This window comes from Anomaloglossus baeobatrachus, chromosome 10 (assembly GCF_048569485.1).
Source record: "Anomaloglossus baeobatrachus isolate aAnoBae1 chromosome 10, aAnoBae1.hap1, whole genome shotgun sequence".
Classification (NCBI taxonomy): Eukaryota; Metazoa; Chordata; class Amphibia; order Anura; family Aromobatidae; genus Anomaloglossus; species Anomaloglossus baeobatrachus.
The window spans coordinates 170,701,574-170,722,763 of NC_134362.1; the positions used below are offsets into that span (position 1 = coordinate 170,701,574).

General features: G+C 48.4%; 1 protein-coding gene across 6 annotated transcripts in view; it reads left to right on the forward strand.

The window, feature by feature from the left end:
- C10H16orf46 (chromosome 10 C16orf46 homolog) overlaps positions 1–21,190 on the forward strand; it is a 34,196-nt gene that overhangs the window by 5,728 nt on the left and 7,278 nt on the right. Inside the window, exon 1 of one of the 6 annotated variants that reach the window (XM_075325839.1) lies at positions 3,819–3,840. The exons of 2 other annotated variants lie outside the window; for them this stretch is intronic. The gene's annotated coding sequence lies outside the window, so the exon portion shown is untranslated. Of the gene's footprint in view, positions 1–3,818; positions 3,841–14,397; positions 14,562–14,583; positions 14,607–21,190 lie in introns of those variants that run through there. 3 more of the 6 variants (XM_075325837.1, XM_075325835.1, XM_075325838.1) reach the window with 3 other exon arrangements.

Genomic DNA, 21,190 nt, shown 5'->3' on the forward strand with positions numbered 1-21,190 from the left:
ACCCGGCTGCGGCCACTATTGGAAGACAGGGAAGCTCCGGATCTAAATATTTCCATGTGTAGTACCCGGCTGCGGCTACTATTGGAAGACAGGGCAGCTCCGGATCTAAATATTTCCATGTGTAGTACCCGGCTGCGGCTACTATTGGAAGACAGGGCAGCTCCGGATCTAAATATTTCCATGTGTAGTACCCGGCTGCGGCCACTATTGGAAGACAGGGCAGCTCCGGATCTAAATATTTCCATGTGTAGTACCCGGCTGCGGCTACTATTGGAAGACAGGGCAGCTCCGGATCTAAATATTTCCAGCCACTGGCTGCTTGCAGTGCCACCGGGAACAGCTGATCAGTGGGGGTGCGGGGTGTCGGACCCCGGCCGATCAGACATTGATGACCCATCTTAGGCCTCTTTGACACATCAGTGATTCTGGTACTTATATGATAGTTTTTATACGTACCATAATCACGGACATACACAGACCCATTAAAATCAATGGGTCTGCGCACACATCCGTGATTTTTCACTGACTGTATCTCTGTGCGGCATACACGCGTGTCCGTGTGCTCCAGACAGAGACATGTCCGTTTTTTTCTGGCATCACTGATGTCCCACAGACCACACTATGGTGTCATCCGTGAAACATGTACCAGAAAAACACGCACATTGAAAATAAAACGCATTTCATACTCACCTTCTCCAGCGATGCTGTGTTCTACCTCTGCTCTCTGCTGCTTCCTGCCCGGCTAATTACTGGCATGCATATTCATTCATGCAGTTACAGCCGACCCGGAAGCAGCTGCAGAGGTGACACAGCGGCGGCCGTTTGCAGCACCGTGGGACTCTTCAGCACCACGGACAGCGGGAGCGGGGACAGGTGAGTTTATCTCCATGTGCAATCACGGATTGCACATGGACAACCCACGTGTGCCGTGAATCACGAAACGTGAAACGTCAGTGAAAAACGTCTGTGTTTTTCACTAGCGTGTGAAACAGGCCTTAAGGACAGGCCATCAATGTAAAAGTGGTGGACAAATTCTTTAAGGTTTCCAAAGACGGCAAGTGGTTAAATAGGTCATCAATGTTAAAGTAGTGGACAAGCCCTTTGACACGTGTCCTGTGTTTTTTGGTAAAACCTGACATCATTCCACTGTAATGTTAGTGCATCCAGCGCCTTCCTCTATCTCTGCAGTTTTTCGCTTTCCCCTTCCCCCACATCTTGTCACCCTGCGACATCCAGCGTCGTCCTCACTAACATACGCACAGGAGTGGACAGGTCACAGGCTCAGCACGCCGCTCTTCAGAAATACTGCCGATGTGGCCTGGTCCGATCGCCACGTCAGGTCACTCCAAAAGTGAGGCTTTAGCTAAGAATTTTTCGTAAGAGCAAGAAAAACAAATAATTCCAATTAAACAGAGAAATCTCACTTGGGTATCTACAGCGATTCCTCTGCTCCAGGCCAGGAATGAAGCGGCGTCCTGATCATCATGTGTTTGTGTGCGTGTATCTATGTGTGATAGATGCCGCTTATTAAGACGTTTCTTTTTGCAATAATTTTGTAATTTATTTCTTTAATTTTCCCACTTCCTTATAGCACAAGGGAACTTTACAGATTCCTGCACAAATTTAGCAAGGAGTCAAAATTTAATATATAAAGCTGAGAGTATGTATGTGTGTGTGTGTCCACTAAGGGAATCCGCACCATCGCATTTACAATCATGAAAGTTTGCACAGATGCCTCATGTGACTCAGGGAATGTCATAGACTATGTTTTGACAAGAAAATTTAACCCTGCGCTTTACAGTTACTCTCCAAAAAACCTGCTTTTATTAAAGTGAATGGAGCTGCGAGCTACAGGCTATTTATAGGAGCTGTGATTGGTTGCTATAGGAACAAAGGACAGTCGTAGTATAAGAAGCTTATGTGTGAGGTAATATGATGTCGATAGAGAGACAGACACAGACTGAGAGACAGACAGAGACAGACAGACAGGCACAGACAGAGAAAGAGGCACACAGGGAAAGAGACAGAGACAAACAGACAGACAGAGACAGATATGAAAAAAAAAAGCCAGACAGACAGACAGAAAGAGACAAACAGAAAAACGCACAGGGAAAAGAGAAAGAGACACAGACAGAGACAGACAGGGGAAAGAGACAGACGGGGAGAGAGACAGACGGGGAGAGAGACAGACGGGGAGAGAGACAGACGGGGAGAGAGACAGACCGGGAGAGAGACAGACAGAGACAGACGGGGAAAGAAACAGACGGGGAGAGAGAAAAAGACGGGGAAAGAGACAAAGACACAGACAGAGACAGACGGGGAGAGAGATAGACGGGGAGAGAGACAGACGTAAGAGAGACAGACCGGGAGAGAGAGACAGAGACAGACGGGGAGAGAGACAGACCTGGAAAGAGACAGACGGGGAAAGAGACAGACGGAGTAGGAGACAGACGGGGAAAGAGACAGACGGGGAAAGAGACAGACGGAGTAGGAGACAGACGGGGAAAGAGACAGACGGGGAAAGAGACAGACGGAGTAGGAGACAGACGGGGAAAGAGACAGACGGGGAAAGAGACAGACGGGGAAAGAGACAGACGGGGAAAGAGACAGACGGGGAAAGAGACAGACAGGGAAAGAGACAGACACAGAGATAGAGAGAGACAGGCACAGAGATAGAGAGAGAGACACAGACAGAGAGAGAGACAGGGAGACTGATACAGAGACAGACTGAGAGATAGACACAGACAGACACACAGAGACAGACACACAGACAGAGACTGGGAGAGAGACAGAGAGACAGTTACTATCCCGGGCAACGCTGGGTATACTACAGCTAGTTTGCTATAAAATCATCAAATATCTTTAGTGTCAGTGTCCAGATAGGTGAATAATTGCCAGACCAGTCTCATGGCAATCATCACTCAAATGAGAGGTCGTGAATTACAGACCACACTGTGGTTGGAAACATTATGGTCACACATTGGCTTCAAATCCATTCTCTAATTCCCCAGTAAAAATCCCAGGCTGGTCAGGATTCAGCTTTGTGTGTAATCTGCATGAGGATTAAAGGGGTTGTCCACTTCTAGGGATATATATTTTTTCTTAAATGCATGCATTGAGGGTTATAAATAATCTTTACAATTGGGTTTCATTGAAAATGTTGCACCGTTTGGCTTTCACAGGCTTTTTGCTTTGCTGCACATTCAACTTTGAAATCAGATCAGAGGAGCTCAGAAAAGGAGAGATTGGACTGTCAGAATTGAGCTCACTAATGGATTCTCAGTTAACTCATTCCACAGCCAGCAATACACAGTGCAACACGGATGGTACAGAAGGCAAATAGTGCAAACTTTTTAGCCAAAGATAAAATTGATTTTTACGTGCAAATAAGTACAAAAAGGTGGACAACTCCTTTAAGTTCTTTGTCATTTAGGAGGAATAGGTGGCAGCTGCTTTAACATTTTCTGAGCCCGTGGGTTTTTAAGCAGATTTTGCATTGAAATATGCAATGTGTGAATGGAAGTGTATTGGGGTCCAGAGCCTACTATTACTACCATTGGGCACTGTCTATGTACGTCGTTGTACAGTCATTTCTGACAATATAATCTAATGTAATTCAGTGTATATGTGTGTAAAGGTTTCCGTATGTTGGCAGAAGTAGAAATAAGTCATATAAAGTAATAATTATGGGTTCTGACTAGACTTGCCCTGATTGCCGTGAACCGCACTGTCTCCGCAGATGGTACTCCTGATATATAATGGTATGGGGGATGGTAGTAAAGTGACGACAGATGCTGCGATGGCCACTCGGTGCATGCAGCCCGGTTGCCATGGACATAGGTATGCCTTATATGAACATGCCCTTTTAATCCCTCCATCTATATGTTGTACTCTTCAGCTTACTCAGTCATAATCCCCCCGTGTACGTGGCCTTCATCATCATGAAAGTAATAGGCCGTCTACCGCATATATCTGTGGCTTCTCTTTTTCTTAAAAATTACCCCCCCACATTCATCGCCCCCATTCTCTATTACGCTAGCTGCTTCCTATGATGGGATCCTACCTTGCTTTAACATGGGTCAGTACCGGGTCGTTTTCATTTTGGAAACCCACTTTTCCTAGGCGCAGTTTGTTAAAAAAAAAAATCCATCAAACTGTGCTTTACTCATCTTCCCCAGGTCCAGCGGGGAGTCTCTGCCGCTGTGCTCATTGTCAGTTATTGTCTGCAGCACTGCAGGCAATCAGAGAGCTCAGCGACTCTTAGTGCTTAGTGCCGTCAATTGAAGCTCAGTTATTGTGTGCAGCACTGCAGACAATCAGAGAGCTCAGAGACTCTTACCACCTAGTTCTGTCAACTGGCGCTCAGTTATTGTCTGCAGCACTGCAGGCAATCAGAGAGCTCAGCGTCTCTTACCACCTAGTGCCGTCAACTCGAGCGCAGTTATTGTGTGCAGCACTGCAGGCAATCAGTGACCTCAGCGACTCTTAGTGCCTACTAGGCAGTGCCGTCAACTCGAGCGCAGCTATTGTGTGCAGCACTGCAGGCAATCAGTGAGCTCAGAGACTCTTAGCGCTTAGTGCCATCAACTCCAGCTCAGTTATTGTCTTCAGCACTGCAGGCAATCAGTTAGCTGAGCGACTCTTAGCGCCTAGTGACGTCAACTCAAGCTCAGTTATTGTCTGTAGCAGTGCAGGCAATCAGCGTGCTCAGCGACTCTTAGCCCCTACTAGGCAGTGCCGTCAACTTGAGCTCAGTTATTGACTGCAGCACTGCAGGCAATCAGTGAGATCAGCGACTCTTAGCGCTTAGTGCCATCAACTCCAGCTCAGTTATTGTCTTCAGCACTGCAGGCAATCAGTGAGCTCAGCGACTCTTAGCACTTAGTGCCGTCAACTCGAAGTCAGTTATTGGCTGCAGAGATATCGACGTGATGCTGATTTATGACCACATCAAAGTTCAACTTTCAAATAGTCATAAAATGGCTTAGAAGAAAGTTCAGGAGATAAGAGGTAAGGGATAGAAATCTTACCCTCAGATCGAGCATACTGACGGACCCTCTCATACCTCATTCTGCAGCCATCATGTATGCATTGTACTGCATAGAGGCTGTAGAAGCCAAATGTTCCAAAATTTCTGATGAAACCCTATAGCAAAAACAACTTTTTAGAAAAAATACCTGAACTGAAGTAAAAATAAAATGTTCTCAGTGTCCAGGGCTGATTTGTTCGGTTTAGTAGAGCTGTGTGGACCTTGTGGATGGAATCTGAAAAACATAGAAATTTATCAGTTTGGAGAATGCGTTAGTACTTCCAATTTGATCTGGCGAAGAAGGAGCAGGTTGTGAAGAGCTGCAGAAATAATCAAGTGCTAAGAAGTGGTCAATTACGCGGCACTTTCCTCTTGAGGCTCGGGCAGTCCTGTGTCATCTGTCTTCCCAGGCAGCCATTATAGGGGGGATGCTAGGGGGCACAGACACTCTACGTGCCGCCTATCTGGCCAGAAATAAAGCATCTAACAAGAAGTTAATGCAAAAATGGTGGGATCTGCCAATAAAAAGCCACACTTAGCATTAGGATCTTCCATGACCCATTTAAAAATCATGTTTTTTGCAAATTAATTTTGGATAGATAAGTGATAGTTAAACTGCATATCCAGCGATTGCAAAAATATGCAGGTTGTCAAAGCCGCAGTCCAGAAGTTAAATAGTTAATGACTGCAATTTCCAGTAGCCACCTATCAAAAAAAAGAGAACAATGCAATGAATTGACTTTTTCAGTGAAATCAGATGTATCAGGAAAGCTGAAGGTCCAGATTGCATAACTCCCCAGACCGGAACGCTAATGTACTTCTCAGTGGCATCTCTACAGTCGTCCTGTATTCTTGCAGCCCCGGGGCGTGCGACAAGTAAATCTTCACTTTTCTTTATAGCTGTTAATTATTTAGTTACTAGAAAAAGCCAAAGCTTACAACTGTTACTAAGCACGTCTCGCGGCTTGGAAGGCAATAATGCGGTGACTTTGTGGCAAGGGCTGAGTGATGAGTGAAGGTCACAGCTACATTGTCTATTCTTGTGGTGTGCACAGACGTCACCGCCGTACGGTAACGATGACACGACTGAGGGGGTCTCACTGCCGGGATTAGGAGACAATGCTCACCTCAACTTAGCAGGGCACAGTCCATTACACAGCGTAATGAGGAATCACTAGAAGGTCTTATATCCTGATGGTGATGACTGTAAAGAATACAAATGGATTACACAACACCCCATGGATGAAGACGGGGATGTAAACGGATATTGTGCCCATTGTGATGAGCTCGGGGAACTAAGATTCTCAAGGATGGTGGCAAAGACTTTTTTTGTTAGTGCTGGTTTCTGCTTTAGCTTCATATATAATCACTACTGATGGTGTACCGGTGATGGTGAACTCCAGTCATCGCCGAGAGGCCCCCCCTTAAGTGTTAGTAATCTGTGGCTGCCGGAGGGGATCCCTCCAGTCCTAGCCTAGAAGCCCCCTTACAGATTAGTGATGGCCTATTCTGCCAAGACTGGCCAATAGAGTTGGTGCAAATCGATTGGCATGACCGGATCCTGGAGGGGATCCATGAGAACTGCCTTCTAATTTACAGGCCTCCGCGGCTCTTCTTTTGATTAGCCAGCCTGGCATGACGTCATCTTCACATGTGATGTTGCACCAGGCCAGCTAATCAAAAGAAGAGCCACAAAGGCCTGTCAGGTAGAAGGCAGTTCTCAGTCATCCCCTCCTGGATCGGGTCATGCCAATCGATTTGCACCAACTCTATTGGCCAGTCTTGGCAGATTCGGCCTTCACTAATGTTTAAGGGTGCTTATAGACTAGGACTGGAGGGATCCCCTCCAGTGGCCATAGATCACTAACACGGATGTACAGGGCCCTGCGAAAGGATTTGATGGACAGGGTCCTGCGAATCAATTCTACTCTACTGGCCAACCATCTGATGTGCATTGACACCTGACTTTTCCGAAATACATGTTATTAAAAAAAAAGATGAAACAAAAAATGGCGAATTTCAATAACCAATACTTTTGTTTTTCATGAAATAGCTAAGCCAGCTGGCTAACTTACAAATTTTAGTAATTAAAAAGGTTGTCCAAACTGAAATAAAAAGTAACTTAATGTGACTGCAGAATCATGACAGTGTGAGATATGCATACTGTCATGATTCCCCTGTATTCACCATGCAGGTGGGTGGCCACCTGACCGCATGTATGTGAATTGCATATAGAATCATGACAGTGTGAAATATGCACACTGTCATGATTCCTCTGTATTCACCAAACAGGAGGGCGGCCACCTGACCGCATGTATGTGATTTGCATTCAGAACCATGACAGTGTGAGATATGCACCATCATGATTCCTCTGTATCCACCATGCAGGTGAGTGGCCACCTAACCGCATGTATGTGATTTGCATACAGAATCATGACAATGTGAAATATGCACACTGTCATGATTCCTCTGTATCCACCATGCAGGTGGGAGGCCATCTGACCTCATATATGTGATTTGCATACTTCTGGTCACATACCAACTAGACTTCTGCACATCTATCAATTCTCTCTGTAGAGACAGGCTGTTTGCGACTGGTCATCATGTGACTGCAAGTATGTAAATCGCATATATGCGGTCCCGTGGCACCAGAAATACAGGTCAGTCGTGACAATATGTGCATCGCACTGTCACGATTGGGCAGACTTTTCATTTCACAAAACCTAAACAATGTAACCCCAATTTTTCAATGGATAAAGGTGGGGATACACCAAAAAGAGGACCACGAATAGTCAAAGTGAAATACAAAATTTAATAATTTGTACAAAAGGTGATACAGGACACACAGTGGAGGCAGGCTAGATGGAAACAGCCTGCCAGGAAACAACCCACAGCAATACCAGGACACCCCACCAGATGACAGCCTGCTGACAGGCAGCAATGTAATGAAGATGGTACAGGTAAAAGGACGAAGCCTTTGGTGAAACGCGCGTCGAGGCCCCGCCCCCACGCCCGGACACATCCACCATTCCTGCTCTGACATGACGCAAGGTAATAGTGATTAGTTATTTATGCCCTCGTGCTCTTTGGGACTCTTTAGGGGGGTTTTACAGATCTCCTTTGCATAATCCATCTTTCACACTGTCCCTTGTGACTTTACTTGGGCCTCCTTTTACCTGTACCATCTTCATTACATTGCTGCCTGTCAGCAGGCTGTCATCTGGTGGGGTGTCCTGGTATTGCTGTGGGTTGTTTCCTGGCAGGCTGTTTCCATCTAGCCTGCCTCCACTGTGTGTCCTGTATCACCTTTTGTACAAATTATTAAATTTTGTATTTCACTTTGACTATTCGTGGTCCTCTTTTTGGTGTATCCCCACCTTTATCCATTGAAAAATTGGGGTTACATTGTTTAGGTTTTGTGTTCTTGTGGACCTTTTCCGGTCATAGGAAAGGTTGTTTAGGTTATGAGACTTTTCATTTCAGCCTGGACAACCCCTTTAAGCTGTGACCCAGAAGGTGACAAGTCTTGCAATTGAAATGGGCCAGCCAGCCCCCTCCAGCCATAGCACTGATGCACACAAGCCAGAAGTGGAACTGACTGTAAGACTAAGATAATAGAACTATGTAACCTATTTTTCGGACATTTTTGGAGCTGGACATCCCAATTTTAAGCTCTCTTGGTATTTCCACATATCTTCATATGGATGATCTACACACATAATGAATTGTTATGGATTACTTTTCCCTTTTGGTCATAAAAAAATAAATAATCTGGAAGAACAGTAATCCTTAGGGGCCAGCGGGAGAAGTTCATTCACATAAATTCAGAAGTATTGATCGTTCTCATCTCTGTGTACATGTGATGTGATGAATAGAGAAATGGAGGAGGTCAATATAATTGCCCTTACCGCAGCCGCGTGTGGTTTCTTCATAGGCTCTGCAGATCCATGGCTGCTCCGACGTTAGTGAAAATTGACTGTCAGAAGGTCACCTATGGAATATGACATAATAAGCCACTGTATGTGACATAATAGCATAAAATCTATACGATATGTATAGAAAAGCCATGAAGAATAACAAATAACATCAGTGATTTACCATCGGATTATGGTATTGGTGCAGATGTATTGTCACTGTTGCAAGTAAAGGTGTCAGCTGTCATCTGGACGGTATATCCATGTATTACCAGGAATGTGGGTCCTTTTTAATAAATAGGGGGTCCTTCTCCTAAAATTATAAACAAAACATAAATATATCACTAGTAAAGCAGAGTCCTTGGATTGCCCTTTAGGGTGAAGTTATGGAAAATTCCTTTTGCATGTTGTTAATCATATCTGCACCTTGGAGACGTGCCATTAAGGGGGGGCGTTCTTCCGTTTTCCCAGACTCTTAAAAAAGGACAAAAAAAATAAAATAAATAAATCTGCATAATTATGATGCAATTTGGCGTTGTTTTGCTTTCCCACAACCTGATCTAATGATAAATGGCTGCCCCGGATTAGTCACAACTTGACATAAGTGTGCAATTCAAAGACTAAAGATTCTGCTTCAATAATTTCCTCCCAAATAATATAAAGGTCCCGAAAGTAGAGATATGAGGTGCTGTATGGTGGAGACCTTGTGGTATAAAGCCTGAAGTGCACACAATGGTCAGTAAGGATGCAGTCACTCTATGTGATAGCACTGATGAATCCTGACAGCGTGCAGTGCAGACACTGTCAGGATTCTCCAGTGTGAGCCAGCAGTCAAGTGACTACATGTATATGATTTTGTACGATGGTGGACACATGCCTACTAGACTTGTTTGGCTTCTCACAGTAGAAGTGAATGAGACCAGTTGGCATGTGCCCAAAAGTTTGCAAATCAAATGCATGACTGCCTTCTTGCACAGGTGAATCATGACAGTGTGTATTGCACACTGTCACAATTCAGCTATCTGCTGCCACATAGAGTTAATGCAGGCTTTTTTTCCATGTCTGGACAACCCCTTTAAGATTATCAATATTAGATCAGTGGGGGTCCATACCCAGCACCTCACCCAGATGTAATCAGTGTACAGAGCAGGACAATACCAATCCTTGTCCAGGTCCGATACCCAGCACCTCCACCGACCACCCTCCAGCTGGATGTAGCCAGTGTACAGAGCAGGAACCCCCCCGATCCATGTCCAGGTCTGATACCCAGCACCTCCACCGACCACCCTCCAGCTGGATGTAGCCAGTGTACAGAAGTAGGAACCCCCTGATCCATGCCCTCCATGCTATGTGAAAGGCTCTTAAAGGTGCTGTCCAGGCTTGGCACTAAAGTGTACAGTCCACCATTCGTTAGGGTGGTGTTTAGAATGATCTGTAGGGCTCTCCGGACCCCCACAGATGAGCACCAAACTCTATAAAGTTTAAAACCTTATAAAAAATAAGTAAAAAAAAAAAAGATTTTATGTAGATTTTCATAGCATGACGCACTGTGCCCCTTTTGTGTGTTGAGGGACTGGCAGGGTGCACTGTTCCTCTTCTGTGTGCTGGGCAGGCTGGCAGGGTGCACTGTGCCGCTTCTGTGTGTTGGGGGGTTGCAGGGCGCACTGTGCCGCTTCTGTGTGTTGGGGGTGTGTGGCAGGGTGCACTGTGACGCTTCTGTGTGTTGGGGGGGATGGCAGGGCGCACTGTGCCCCTTCTGTGTGTGTGGGGCTGGCAGGGTGCACTGTGCCCTTTCTATGTGTTGGGGGGCTGGCAGGGCGCACTGTGCCCCTTCTGTATGTTGGGTGGCTTGCCGGGCGCACTGTGCCCTTTCTGTGTGTCGGGGGGCTGGCAGAATGCACCGTGCCCCTTCTGTGTGTCTGGGGGCTGGCAGGGTTCACTGTGCCCCTTCTGTGTGTTGGGGGGCTGGCAGGGTGCACTGTGCCCCTTCTGTGTGTGTGGGGCTGGCAGGGCGCACTGTGCCCCTTCTGTGTGTTGGTGGGGCTGGCAGGGCGCACTGTGCCCCTTCTGTGTGTGAGTGGGGCTGGCAGGGCGCACTGTGCCCCTTCTGTGTGTTGGTGGGGCTGGCAGGGCACACTGTGCCCCTTCTGTGTGTGAGTGGGGCTGGCAGGCCGCACTGTGCCCCTTCTGTGTGTTGGAGGGGGGCTGGCAGGGCGCACTGTGCCCCTTCTGTGTGTGAGTGGGGCTGGCAGGGCGCACTGTGCCCCTTCTGTGTGTTGGGGGGCTGGCAGGGTGCACTGTGCCCCTTCTGTGTGTGTGGGGCTGGCAGGGCGCACTGTGCCCCTTCTGTGTGTTGGTGGGGCTGGCAGGGTGCACTGTGCCCCTTCTGTGTGTTGGGGGGCTGGCAGGGTGCACTGTGCCCCTTCTGTGTGTGTGGGGCTGGCAGGGCGCACTGTGCCCCTTCTGTGTGTTGGTGGGGCTGGCAGGGCGCACTGTGCCCCTTCTGTGTGTGAGTGGGGCTGGCAGGGCGCACTGTGCCCCTTCTGTGTGTTGGTGGGGCTGGCAGGGCACACTGTGCCCCTTCTGTGTGTGAGTGGGGCTGGCAGGCCGCACTGTGCCCCTTCTGTGTGTTGGAGGGGGGCTGGCAGGGCGCACTGTGCCCCTTCTGTGTGTGAGTGGGGCTGGCAGGGCGCACTGTGCCCCTTCTGTGTGTTGGTGGGGCTGGCAGGGCGCACTGTGCCCCTTCTGTGTGTGAGTGGGGCTGGCAGGGCGCACTGTGCCCCTTCTGTGTGTTGGTGGGGCTGGCAGGGTGCACTGTGCCCCTTCTGTGTGTGAGTGGGGCTGGCAGGGCGCACTGTGCCCCTTCTGTGTGTTGGTGGGGCTGGCAGGGCGCACTGTGCCCCTTCTGTGTGTGAGTGGGACTGGCAGGGCGCACTGTGCCCCTTCTGTGTGTTGGGGGGCTGGCAGGGCGCACTGTGCCCCTTCTGTGTGTTGGTGGGGCTGGCAGGGCGCACTGTGCCCCTTCTGTGTGTTGGTGGGGATGGCAGGGCGCACTGTGCCCCTTCTGTGTGTTGGTGGGGCTGGCAGGGCGCACTGTGCCCCTTCTGTGTATTGGTGGGGCTGGCAGGGTGCACTGTGCCCCTTCTGTGTGTGAGTGGGGCTGGCAGGGCACACTGTGCCCCTTCTGTGTGTTGGTGGGGCTGGCAGGGTGCACTGTGCCCCTTCTGTGTGTGAGTGGGACTGGCAGGGCGCACTGTGCCCCTTCTGTGTGTTGGGGGGCTGGCAGGGTGCACTGTGCCCCTTCTGTGTGTGAGGGACTGGCAGGGTGCACTGTGCCCCTTCTGTGTGTGAGTGGGGCTGGCAGGGTGCACTGTGCCCCTTCTGTGTGTCGGGGGGCTGGCAGGGTGCACTGTGCCCCTTCTGTGTGTTGGGGGGCTGGCAGGGTGCACTGTGCCCCTTCTGTGTGTGTGGGGCTGACAGGGTGCACTGTGCCCCTTCTGTGTGTTGGGGGGGTGTGGCAGGGTGCACTGTGCCCCTTCTGTGTGTTGGGGGGGCTGGCAGGGTGCACTGTGCCCCTTCTGTGTGTGAGGGGCTGGCAGGGTGCACTGTGCCCCTTCTGTGTGTTGGTGGGGCTGGCAGAGCGCACTGTGCCCCTTCTGTGTGTGAGTGGGGCTGGCAGGGTGCACTGTGCCCCTTCTGTGTGTGTGTGGGGCTGGCAGGCCGCACTGTGCCCCTTCTGTGTGTTGGAGGGGGCTGGCAGGGCGCACTGTGCCCCTTCTGTGTGTGAGTGGGGCTGGCAGGGCGCACTGTGCCCCTTCTGTGTGTTGGTGGGGCTGGCAGGGCGCACTGTGCCCCTTCTGTGTGTGAGTGGGGCTGGCAGGGCGCACTGTGCCCCTTCTGTGTGTTGGTGGGGCTGGCAGGGTGCACTGTGCCCCTTCTGTGTGTGAGTGGGGCTGGCAGGGCGCACTGTGCCCCTTCTGTGTGTTGGTGGGGCTGGCAGGGCGCACTGTGCCCCTTCTGTGTGTTGGTGGGGATGGCAGGGCGCACTGTGCCCCTTCTGTGTGTTGGTGGGGCTGGCAGGGCGCACTGTGCCCCTTCTGTGTGTTGGAGGGGGGCTTGCAGGGTGCACTGTGCCCCTTCTGTGTGTTGGTGGGGCTGGCAGGGCGCACTGTGCCCCTTCTGTGTGTTGGTGGGGCTGGCAGGGTGCACTGTGCCCCTTCTGTGTGTTGGGGGGCTGGCAGGGCGCACTGTGCCCCTTCTGTGTGTTGGGGGGCTGGCAGGGCGCACTGTGCCCCTTCTGTGTGTTGGGGGGCTGGCAGGGCGCACTGTGCCCCTTCTGTGTGTTGGGGGGCTGGCAGGGCGCACTGTGCCCCTTCTGTGTGTTGGGGGGCTGGCAGGGCGCACTGTGCCCCTTCTGTGTGTTGGGGGGCTGGCAGGGCGCACTGTGCCCCTTCTGTGTGTTGGGGGGCTGGCAGGGAGCACTGTGCCCCTTCTGTGTGTTGGGGGGCTGGCAGGGCGCACTGTGCCCCTTCTGTGTGTTGGTGGGGCTGGCAGGGCGCACTGTGCCCCTTCTGTGTGTTGGGGGGCTGGCAGGGCGCACTGTGCCCCTTCTGTGTGTTGGTGGGGCTGGCAGGGTGCACTGTGCCCCTTCTGTGTGTTGGGGGGGGGCTGGCAGGGCGCACTGTGCCCCTTCTGTGTGTTGGGGGGCTGGCAGGGCGCACTGTGCCCCTTCTGTGTGTTGGGGGGCTGGCAGGGCGCACTGTGCCCCTTCTGTGTGTTGGGGGGGGGCTGGCAGGGCGCACTGTGCCCCTTCTGTGTGTTGGGGGGGGGCTGGCAGGGCGCACTGTGCCCCTTCTGTGTGTTGGGGGGGGGCTGGCAGGGCGCACTGTGCCCCTTCTGTGTGTTGGGGGGCTGGCAGGGCGCACTGTGCCCCTTCTGTGTGTTGGTGGGGCTGGCAGGGCGCACTGTGCCCCTTCTGTGTGTTGGGGGGCTGGCAGGGCGCACTGTGCCCCTTCTGTGTGTTGGTGGGGCTGGCAGGGTGCACTGTGCCCCTTCTGTGTGTTGGGGGGGGGCTGGCAGGGCGCACTGTGCCCCTTCTGTGTGTTGGGGGGCTGGCAGGGCGCACTGTGCCCCTTCTGTGTGTTGGGGGGCTGGCAGGGCGCACTGTGCCCCTTCTGTGTGTTGGTGGGGGTGGCAGGGCGCACTGTGCTCCTTCTGTGTGTTGGGGGGGGCTGGCAGGGCGCACTGTGCCCCTTCTGTGTGTTGGGGGGGGGCTGGCAGGGCGCACTGTGCCCCTTCTGTGTGTTGGGGGGGCTGGCAGGGTGCACTGTGCCCCTTCTGTGTGAGAAGACCCCTCCACCAGCTACAAGGACACAGCGGCCTCCTCTCCTCGCGTCAGAACCAAGGTCAGCGGCTCAGCGCAGTAACGGGATACGTCACTTCCGCTGGAAAGCCACGCCCGGAGCACGCGACCAAGCGTAACCCCTGGCAACGGCTGCGGTTTGTTTTCCTGTAGGGAGGGGGAAGATGGAGAAGAGCGGAGCCGGGAGGACGGCGGCCCCGTGATGTCTGTGGCTCCCGCCCGGTACTGCTGACGGGTGTGTACTGAACGGAACACGGTATAATGGAAAACCGCTGGAACTTTTCATTCTACAGCTTCTTGCGTAAGAATGTCGGTACTTGTAGTTAAAAGAGAGGAATGCTGGGACTTGTAGTTCTACGCCTTATGTATGAATGCTGGGACTTGTAGTTCTACACCTTATGTATGAATGCTGGGACTTGTAGTTCTACACCTTATGTATGAATGCTGGGACTTGTAGTTCTACACCTTACGTGTGAATGCTGGGACTTGTAGTTCTACACCTTACGTATGAATGCTGGGACTTGTAGTTCTACACCTTATGTATGAATGCTGGGACTTGTAGTTCTACACCTTATGTATGAATGCTGGGACTTGTAGTTCTACACCTTATGTATGAATGCTGGGACTTGTAGTTCTACACCTTATGTATGAATGCTGGGACTTGTAGTTCTACACCTTATGTATGAATGCTGGGACTTGTAGTTCTACACCTTATGTATGAATGCTGGGACTTGTAGTTCTACGCCTTATGTATGAATGCTGGGACTTGTAGTTCTACGCCTTATGTATGAATGCTGGGACTTGTAGTTCTACACCTTATGTATGAATGCTGGGACTTGTAGTTCTACGCCTTATGTATGAATGCTGGGACTTGTAGTTCTACACCTTATGTATGAATGCTGGGACTTGTAGTTCTACACCTTATGTATGAATGCTGGGACCTGTAGTTCTACACCTTACGTGTGAATGCTGGGACTTGTAGTTCTACACCTTATATATGAATGATGGGACTTGTAGTTCTACACCTTATGTATGAATGCTGGGACTTGTAGTTCTACGCCTTATGTATGAATGATGGGACTTGTAGTTCTACACCTTATGTATGAATGATGGGACTTGTAGTTCTACACCTGATGTATGAATGATGGGACTTGTAGTTCTACGCCTTATGTATGAATGCTGGGACTTGTAGTTCTACGCCTTATGTATGAATGCTGGGACTTGTAGTTCTACGCCTTATGTATGAATGCTGGGACTTGTAGTTCTACGCCTTATGTATGAATGCTGGGACTTGTAGTTCTACGCCTTATGTATGAATGCTGGGACTTGTAGTTCTACGCCTTATGTATGAATGCTGGGACTTGTAGTTCTACGCCTTATGTATGAATGCTGGGACTTGTAGTTCTACGCCTTATGTATGAATGCTGGGACTTGTAGTTCTACACCTTATGTATGAATGCTGGGACTTGTAGTTCTATGCCTTATGTATGAATGCTAGGACTTGTTCTACACCTTATGTATGAATGCTGGGACTAGTAGTTCTACATATGTTATGATTGCTGAGACTTGTAGTTCTATGTCTTATGTGTGAATGTAGTTCTACGCCTTATGTGTGAATGCTGGGACTTGTAGTTCTACGCCTTATGTATGAATGCTGGGACTTGTAGTTCTACACCTTATGTATGAATGCTGGGACTTGTAGTTCTACGCCTTATGTATGAATGCTGGGACTTGTAGTTCTACACCTTACGTGTGAATGCTGGGACTTGTAGTTCTACACCTTACGTATGAATGCTGGGACTTGTAGTTCTACACCTTATGTATGAATGCTGGGACTTGTAGTTCTACACCTTATGTATGAATGCTGGGACTTGTAGTTCTACACCTTATGTATGAATGCTGGGACTTGTAGTTCTACGCCTTATGTATGAATGCTGGGACTTGTAGTTCTACGCCTTATGTATGAATGCTGGGACTTGTAGTTCTACACCTTATGTATGAATGCTGGGACTTGTAGTTCTATGCCTTATGTATGAATGCTAGGACTTGTTCTACACCTTATGTATGAATGCTGGGACTAGTAGTTCTACATATGTTATGATTGCTGAGACTTGTAGTTCTATGTCTTATGTGTGAATGTAGTTCTACGCCTTATGTATGAATGCTGGGACTTGTAGTTCTACGCCTTATGTATGAATGCTGGGACTTGTAGTTCTACACCTTATGTATGAATGCTGGGACTTGTAGTTCTACGCCTTATGTATGAATGCTGGGACTTGTAGTTCTACACCTTACGTGTGAATGCTGGGACTTGTAGTTCTACACCTTACGTATGAATGCTGGGACTTGTAGTTCTACACCTTATGTATGAATGCTGGGACTTGTAGTTCTACACCTTATGTATGAATGCTGGGACTTGTAGTTCTACACCTTATGTATGAATGCTGGGACTTGTAGTTCTACGCCTTATGTATGAATGCTGGGACTTGTAGTTCTACGCCTTATGTATGAATGCTGGGACTTGTAGTTCTACACCTTATGTATGAATGCTGGGACTTGTAGTTCTACGCCTTATGTATGAATGCTGGGACTTGTAGTTCTACACCTTATGTATGAATGCTGGGACTTGTAGTTCTACACCTTATGTATGAATGCTGGGACCTGTAGTTCTACACCTTACGTGTGAATGCTGGGACTTGTAGTTCTACACCTTATATATGAATGATGGGACTTGTAGTTCTACACCTTATGTATGAATGCTGGGACTTGTAGTTCTACACCTGATGTATGAATGATGGGACTTGTAGTTCTACGCCTTATGTATGAATGATGGGACTTGTAGTTCTACGCCTTATGTATGAATGCTGGGACTTGTAGTTCTACGCCTTATGTATGAATGATGGGACTTGTAGTTCTACACCTTATGTATGAATGATGGGACTTGTAGTTCTACACCTGATGTATGAATGATGGGACTTGTAGTTCTACGCCTTATGTATGAATGCTGGGACTTGTAGTTCTACGCCTTATGTATGAATGCTGGGACTTGTAGTTCTACGCCTTATGTATGAATGCTGGGACTTGTAGTTCTACGCCTTATGTATGAATGCTGGGACTTGTAGTTCTACGCCTTATGTATGAATGCTGGGACTTGTAGTTCTACGCCTTATGTATGAATGCTGGGACTTGTAGTTCTACGCCTTATGTATGAATGCTGGGACTTGTAGTTCTACGCCTTATGTATGAATGCTGGGACTTGTAGTTCTACACCTTATGTATGAATGCTGGGACTTGTAGTTCTATGCCTTATGTATGAATGCTAGGACTTGTTCTACACCTTATGTATGAATTCTGGGACTAGTAGTTCTACATATGTTATGATTGCTGAGACTTGTAGTTCTATGTCTTATGTGTGAATGTAGTTCTACGTCTTATGTGTGAATGCTGGGACTTGTAGTTGTACACCTTATGTATGAATGCTGGGACTTGTAGTTGTACACCTTATGTGTGAATGCTGGGACTTGTAGTTCTACATATATTATGAATGCTGAGACTTGTAGTTCTATGCCGCTTATGTTGGAATGACGTGTCCCAGCAAATCAGAGGAGCTGGGCATGGCGGGTCGGTAGGGGGAGGGTCACTGATGTGGCCATTAAACCAGGGTCCTGGGAATCATATATTGTGCTCACTAATGATGACCAGGCACTACCATGCACGGGTGCTCCCAAGTGATGACCGGGCACTACTATGTACGGGTACTCACTAATGATTAGCTAGCACAACTATGTACGGATACTCACTAATGATGAGAGAGCACTACCATGTACATATACTCACTAGTGATTAGCGAGCACTACTATGTACGGGTACTCACTAATGATTAGCTAGCACAACTATGTACGGATACTCACTAATGATGAGAGAGCACTACCATGTACATATACTCACTAGTGATTAGCGAGCACTACTATGTATGGGTACTCACTAATGATTAGCGAGCACTTCCATGTACGGGTACTCACTAATGATTAGCGAGCACTACAATGTACGGATACTCACTAATGATTAGCGAGCACTACCATGTACGGATACTCACTAATGATTAGCGAGCACTACCATGTACGAGTACTCACTAATGATTAGCGAGCACTACCGTGTATGGATACTCACTAATGATTAGCGAGCACTACCATGTACAGATACTCACTAATGATTAGCGAGCACTTCCATGTACGGGTACTCACTAATGATTAGCGAACACTACCATGTACGGATACTCACTAATGATTAGCGAGCACTACTATGTACGGATACTCACTAATGATTAGCTAGCACTACCATGTACGGATACTCATTAATGATTAGCGAGCACTACCATGTACGGGTACGCGCTAATGATTAGCGAATGTACGGGTACTCACTAATGATTAGCGAGCACTTTCATGTACGGATACTCACTAATGATTAGCGAGCACTACTATGTACGGATACTCACTAATGATTAGTGAGCACTAACATGTACGGGTACTCACTAATGATTAGCGAGCACTACCATGTACATATACTCACTAATGATTAGTGAGCACTACCATGTACGGATACTCACTAATGATTAGCGAGCACTAACATGTACGGGTACTCACTAATGATTAGCGAGCAGTACCATGTACATATACTCACTAATGATTAGCGAGCACTACTATGTACGGGTACTCACTAATGATTAGCGAGCACTACTAGGTACGGATACTCACTAATGATTAGCGAGCACTAACATGTACGGGTACTCACTAGTGATTAGCGAGCACTACCATGTACGGATACTCACTAATGATTAGCGAGCACTACCATGTATGGGTACTCACTAATGATTAGCGAGCAGTACCATGTACATATACTCACTAATGATTAGCGAGCACTACTATGTACGGGTACTCACTAATGATTAGCGAGCACTACTAGGTACGGATACTCACTAATGATTAGCGAGCACTAACATGTACGGGTACTCACTAGTGATTAGCGAGCACTACCATGTACGGATACTCACTAATGATGAGAGAGCACTACCATGTACATATACTCACTAGTGATTAGCGAGCACTACTATGTATGGGTACTCACTAATGATTAGCGAGCACTTCCATGTACGGGTACTCACTAATGATTAGCGAGCACTACAATGTACGGATACTCACTAATGATTAGCGAGCACTACCATGTACGGATACTCACTAATGATTAGCGAGCACTACCATGTACGAGTACTCACTAATGATTAGCGAGCACTACCGTGTATGGATACTCACTAATGATTAGCGAGCACTACCATGTACAGATACTCACTAATGATTAGCGAGCACTTCCATGTACGGGTACTCACTAATGATTAGCGAACACTACCATGTACGGATACTCACTAATGATTAGCGAGCACTACTATGTACGGATACTCACTAATGATTAGCTAGCACTACCATGTACGGATACTCATTAATGATTAGCGAGCACTACCATGTACGGGTACTCGCTAATGATTAGCGAATGTACGGGTACTCACTAATGATTAGCGAGCACTTTCATGTACGGATACTCACTAATGATTAGCGAGCACTACTATGTACGGATACTCACTAATGATTAGCGAGCACTAACATGTACGGGTACTCACTAATGATTAGCGAGCACTAACATGTACATATACTCACTAATGATTAGCGAGCAGTACCATGTACATATACTCACTAATGATTAGCGAGCACTACTATGTACGGGTACTCACTAATGATTAGCGAGCACTACTAGGTACGGATACTCACTAATGATTAGCGAGCACTAACATGTACGGGTACTCACTAGTGATTAGCGAGCACTACCATGTACGGATACTCACTAATGATTAGCGAGCACTACCATGTATGGGTACTCACTAATGATTAGCGAGCTCTACTATGTACGGGTGCTCCCTAGTAATGAGCGAGCACTACCATGTATGGGTACTCACTAATGATTAGCGAGCACTACCATGTATGGGTACTCACTAATGATTAGCGAGCACTACCATGTATGGGTACTCACTAATGATTAGCGAGCACTACCATGTACGGATACTCACTAATGATTAGCAAGCTCTACTATGTACGGGTGCTCCCTAGTAATGAGCGAGCACTACCATGTATGGGTACTCACTAATGATTAGCGAGCACTACTATGTACGGGTACTCACTAATGATTAGCGAGCACTACCATGTACGGATACTCACTAATGATTAGCGAGCTCTACTATGTACGGGTGCTCTCTAGTAATGAGCGAGCACTACCATGTACGGGTACTCACTAATGATTAGCGAGCACTTCCATGTACGGGTGCTCCCTAGTGATGAGCGAGCACTACCATGTACGGGTACTCACTAATGATGAGCGAGCACTATCATGTACGGATACTCACTAATGATTAGCGAGCACTATCATGTACGGGTACTCACTAATGATTAGCGAGCACTACTATGTATGGGTACTCACTAATGATTAGCGAGCACTACTATGTACGGATACTCACTAGTGATTAGCGAGCACTACCATGTGCGGGTACTCACTAGTGATGAGCGAGCACTACCATGTACGGGTACTCACTAATGATTAGCGAGCACTATCATGTACGTACGGGTACTCACTAATGATTAGCGAGCACTACTATGTATGGGTACTCACTAATTAGCGAGCACTACTATGTACGGATACTCACTAATGATTAGCGAGCACTACTATGTATGGGTACTCACTAATGATTAGCGAGCACTACCATGTATGGATACTCACTAATGATTAGCGAGCACTACTATGTATGGATACTCACTAATGATTAGCGAGCACTTCCATGTACGG